Source organism: Lactuca serriola, chromosome 2 (assembly GCF_051521515.1).
Source record: "Lactuca serriola cultivar US96UC23 chromosome 2, Lser_US96UC23_V15, whole genome shotgun sequence".
Taxonomy (NCBI): Eukaryota; Viridiplantae; Streptophyta; class Magnoliopsida; order Asterales; family Asteraceae; genus Lactuca; species Lactuca serriola.
The window spans coordinates 41,230,386-41,236,022 of record NC_136409.1 but is presented as its reverse complement, the minus strand read 5'-3'; the positions used below and the strand labels follow the sequence as shown (position 1 = coordinate 41,236,022).

General features: G+C 37.4%; 1 non-coding gene across 1 annotated transcript; it reads left to right on the top strand.

Moving 5' to 3' along the window:
• Positions 1 to 3,236: 3,236 nt before the first annotated feature.
• LOC145090906 (small nucleolar RNA R71) lies at positions 3,237 to 3,343 on the top strand. Its single transcript, XR_013701828.1, has one exon. It is a non-coding gene; the product is annotated as a small nucleolar RNA R71 (small nucleolar RNA).
• The last annotated feature ends 2,294 nt before the right edge of the window (positions 3,344 to 5,637 follow it).

The following is a 5,637-nucleotide window of genomic DNA, read 5'->3' as shown; positions in this document are numbered from 1 at the left end:
CTCGGCGAGTAGGACGAACATCACGACTCCAAATCTGTTGGATGGAATTAACCAACCAAACCTATAAATTACTCCAGGGGTTTGCTTCAGTATGTCCTAGGAGCATAAATATTCAAGTAATTTTTGTCTAAAATGTCCTAATTTAACAAGAACTCAAAACCCTAAAATCCAAGTTCAGTCAAAATTGGGATTTTGTAGATATTAAAGCTGTAAATCTACCAAAGGTTGCAGCTTTTACAAGATTAAGGGTGAAAAAGATTACCTTTGAGTCTAAATGGCAAGAAACTAGAAGAAATCAAGATGGAAACTTGAGAGGAACTTGCTCGTCATGTAAGGGTGGCGGCTTGATGAATTGTTGAAAGTGTTTTACAATTAGGGTAAAACCCCTTTTACATAATGTAAAAATGAAAGTTTTTTTTTGAGTATATACGTGGACTCGCCGAGTAGTAACGCGATTCCGTGTATAATCGAGACTTAACAAATGGACTCGCCGAGTAAGTTGAGGGAATCGACAAGTTTTTCATTCTGTTAAAGTTTTGAGTGTAAATTTTAAAACTAAATGCCAGCAACCCCACACTTGGGCATTGCTTGCCCTCAAGCAATCATTTATGGATAAAAATGAAGATTGAAATAGGAAAATCCTAAATAAAACTTAAAAAAATGAAAACTAAAATGGAAAAAGAAAAGAAAAGCAAACTCTTTTGTCGGGTTGCCTCCCGTTAAGTGCTTCTTTTTGAGGAGTCGTTAGTTGGACTCCTTCCCGCTCTATGTTTCTTCATTTTCCTTCATCGGGAATTCATGCTTAATCTTTTGTTGTTTATACTTTGTCTTGTAACGTGTATCTTTGTCTTATATGCTCGTCGCAATTCTTCTTTCCTTTTCCTTGTGGCATCGTCTTCAATTGCATACTTGATCTGTTTCCCAACCTTCTTCTTCTTCACCCCTTTCTTTGGACCCATCTTTTGTACTTCTTCTTTGTCAATCTTGATTTCCCGTACAGTTGCCACTTCATCATCACTTGATATGAAGGATTCTTCCTCACTTTCGTCACCTACTAAAGAATCTGGTAGTTCAAATGTAAATACTTCATAATTAGTAGAAACTCGGGCTCGAGTTTTGGTTCTTTTGATTGTAGTTGACTCAATCTCTTACTTAACTATGTATGACTCAATGGATGAGTTATTCATGTCATCATTCCAAGCCTTTGCATTCTCCTTTTCTCCTAAGATTACCTTCTTGTCAAGTTGAATTGCTTCCTCTTTTTGCATCATCGTGTCAAGGTAAGCCAATTGTGCGTGTTGGAAGTCACAAAAATTTTCAACAATTTCACTCTCTTCTATTGGACTTTCCAAAGGATCAGGAAAAGTGTGCCTGTTAAGGCCAGAAAGGGGATTTGTAAGTAGCAGGACAAGATCTTCATCATTTTTGAAGTTGTCGTTTGGACTCGTCGAGTCAGTCGATGCTACTCGGTGAGTCGGGGATGTTTCCATAATTTTTATTGTTTCTTTTGAATCAGCTTCCTCTAGCAACCTTTTTATCTCTTTTAAATCTTTTCCAGCATCAAAATTCCCTCCAGAAGGTAATAGAAATTGATTTGGATTTTCTTCTTATAAAAGCGCAAACTCTCTTTCTAACACTTCATCATCCAAATCTTTTGAGGAAACTTTTCCGTCTTTTGTCCTTTCATGCTTTTTCTCTTGTTCTACTTTAAACACAACTAAATCGTTCTCCACCCTTAGTGTTAGAGTAGATTCGCACACATCGACTAATGCACAAGCGGTATTCAAGAATGGTCTCCCAAGAATGATTGAAACTTTAGGGTCTTCTTCCATGTCAAGCACTACAAAGTCCACGGGGAACACAAATTTATCGACTTTGATGAGAAGATCTTTGCATGCTCCTTTTGGATGTATTATTGTCTTATTGGCTAGATGGATCTTCATATGAATCGTCTTTGGCTCCGGTAAATTTAGCTTCTTTAAGAAAGAATATGGCATTAGATTAATACTTGCAGCCGAATCGGTCAACGCATGAGTAGCAATTATGTTCCCAAATTGACAAGGTATAGAGATGCTTCCCGGATCACCCCTCTTTACTGGCAGCTCATTCAACACTATTTCAGCTACTTCTGCCATATGTTTTTTAGATGAATAGAGACTCTTCAACAAGCTTGCATATTTAATTGTTTGAAGTATCGTTTCAACAAATGGAATGTTGACTTGAAGGGCCTTTACATGCTCCAAAAACTTCCTATACTCTTTAACTTGATCATTAGGTATGGCTCGAATCGAAAATGGCAAAGGTGGCCTAGAAGGATTTAAAGAATAAATAGTTTTGTCATCAGGCCTTGGACTCGTCGAGTCCATGACTGGGACTCGACGAGTCGAGTTAGGTTTTGCTGAATTCGAATTCCCTGTTTCTTCTGCTTGCACCTTTATTAAGGCCTTTTGGGTAGGGGTCAGAGGAGTGAAATTTTTTTCAGAACTAGTTATTATAGCATTCAAATGCTCCATTCATGGATTCTTTTCGGCATTTCTTGGAAGATCACCTGGTTTCCTTTGATTTATTTGTTGGGCCAGCTGCCCTAGCTGTTTCTCATTGTTATGAATAGATGCTTGCTCATTCCTTAGTATTGTTCTTGTATCTTGTATTGTAGCATCATGGTCATTGTGTCTTTTCTCAGATGCAGCTACGAATTTAGTGAGCATTTCTTCCAAGATTGGTTTCCTTTCTTGCACCGGCTCCTCCATTTGGTAAAAACCCCTTGCTTGTTGTCTAAACTTTTCCCCCTTCGCCTTTTTGTACTCATCATATGGTAGCCATTCTTTCTTCGGTTTTCGCCAATCATTATCAAATTTATCTCCGCTTGAATAGAAAACTTGAGCTTTCTTGTTTCCATTCTCATCCAAATCGCAATCTCTAGTAAGATGAGGTCTGTTACAATTCTCACATCCAACCCGAATAGGATGGATTGTTTGATCCATCTTATCCATCCTCCTATCCATGCTTTTCAACATTGCCATCATTGCCGCCATGTCCTCAGAAACAGAATTCACCTCCCCTCTAATTGGATTATTCCTAAAATTATATATTTTCTAGAATGCTTAGAGAATTCTTCAATTAACTCCTTGATTTCCGAGGGTGGCTTCTTTATGAGAGGTCCTTGCAAATCAAGAAGCTGCCTTGTGGTTAAATTCACACCATCATAGAAAATGGAGACTTCTTGTTGACTATTTAGATCATGATGCGGGCAGTTTCTTAGCAAGCCTTTGTATCTCTCCCACGCCTTGTATAATGACTCTCCAACTTGTTGTTCAATGTTGGCAATAACTTTCTTTAGTTTGGCTATCTTTGAGGGAGGGCAAAATTGATCTATAAATTCTTCTTTCATCTTAGCACATGTAGTGATGGGTCCTGGAGTGAGTGACTTGAGCCAATCCTTTGCAGCACCTTTGAACGTGACGGGAAGCATACGAAGCAAAACGGTATCGCAGGCCACATTAGGAAAATTAAAGTAGTCTGCTATTGCGCTGACCTCTTCTAGGTTCTTGTACGCGTCTTCGTGATCTTTTCCACAGAATGTAATCTCCTTAAGTTGGGTGAGTATATGTCTTTTGAGTTCAAAATTGGCGTTTGCGGGAATCGCGGGTTGCACGAGCCCCGGACCGGTGTCTTCATGCATCTTCTTCTTCCATTCGCCCATGGGAACTTCATCGATGTTAGCCATGGTTGTGTCGAATCCGCCTTCTAAATCGCTTCCTTCAAATTCGCTTTCTTCAAGTTCGAATTCGTACTCGATGTCCTCCTTGAATGGATCTTCATTCGCCAAGGAAATGTTGGATCCTCCTAATTTACTGCTCTTCTTCTTGTTGAAAACAAAACTGATATTCTTCAAAGGTGAGTTCTTTGAAGATGTGGATTCTCCAACGGTTTTGCCTTTGTTCTTCTTTAAAGTACCTTCCAGGTCTTCAAGTGGTGGAATTAAAGGTGTATTTCCTCCTCTGCTCATAAAAGTACTGCAAATCAACAGAAAACCACGAGTACAAGGAACAAAAAAGAACTAAAAATGAAAATAGTTGTTCAGCGATTGACTCGTCGAGTCTGGTCGTAGGGACTCAGCGAGTTCAATGCAAAAATAGCAAAAATTGTAAACAAACTTCCTAAAAGCTAAAAACTGAAATTCAATTCTAATCCTAAATCTACTAAAAGCAGTAACTTTGTGCAAGAGAAATCTCACACAAATGATAGATAGCAAGAGTAATCAATATAAATTTAGAACCGTTCCCCGGCAACGGCGCCAAAAACTTGATGTGTGTTAAACCAACTAGTTTTATTCCTACTTCTAAATTGTAAATTAATCACACAAAATACAGTGGACCTATCAATTGGTGGTATAGATCTAGTAGCAGGGTATCTAACTCAGGGAACGACAATTAAAATAAATACTAAAATTATCTAAAAAACAAAATCATAAATAATAAAAGAGGGGTTTTCTCTAACTTTACAAGACTAGAAACTTACTAACAGTGAAACTAAATAACTAACTAACAACTAAGCAAGCAAAGACCAACTAAATTCAATATCTAAATGGACTTCTGTTCAGGTTTGACTCAATTGATCCTATGGTTGATTTAATGGTAATAGTGCAATGGATTAACCTTTTAATAGCTACTGATTCATATGATTAGCTTCACATTCGCTATCGCTAATCCTTAGAAAATAAACTAATTCAGGCAGTGGCCAGTTGTTTAAATTAAATAATTCTCTAGGTTATTTATTCGGGTTAAATAAGACTTGTAATGGTTAATAAAATTAATAATTCAATTAGTCTCTTGTTGTTTGTATATCAAACAGTCTCACACATTAACTTTCCCATTCTCTAATTAATCCTAGTTTGACACTCGCTAATCCTAGGCTCATAATAAAGTGTTCACATAAATCACATGAGGTAAAAAATTAAGAGATGTTCATGCAGCCTAATTTCCTTCCTATTAACAAAAAATAGTTATGGTTAATGCATAAGGATCTTTAACAAGCTTAATTTAACAACATCACCAATTTAAAGTTAATCCTACCATTAATCAAACCATAGTCTCAAAATTGTCTTATCCAAACAGAAGCTAAAAAGTTTAGCTCATGATTAAGGCAGTAGAAAACTCAAAAACGAAATTCAATAACATAAACATGGTTTAGGAACTAAATCTAGTTGAGAGAAATCGAATTATGCCTTAATTTTCCTTCAAAATTGGACTTGGGTTGGATCTTCACTCTTCCAGATGCCTCTCTTCGTTCTAAATCACAGCTCCTCTCTCTAGGTTTCTTAGAATTTTCGTGTATCGTTCTAGAAGGCTCCTTTTAAAGATTCATCTGTCGAGTCCCAGACCGAATCATCGAGTCCCTCATTAAATACCCGTGTACAGCAAGGCAAGGACTCTTCTGCTTAGTGAATCTTCGTGGGAACTCGTCGAGTCAATGTCAGACTCACTGAGTCCTTTGTGGTTTTTGGTCCTTTCTTCTTTTGTTACTCCAAAGTTTCCCGATAGCTGCTCCTACTTCATTTTGCTTCCGAGCACTTCTTTTGGACTGAAAATACAATATTCAAACTTAATTAAGTACCTTTTGTCCATAATATGCAAT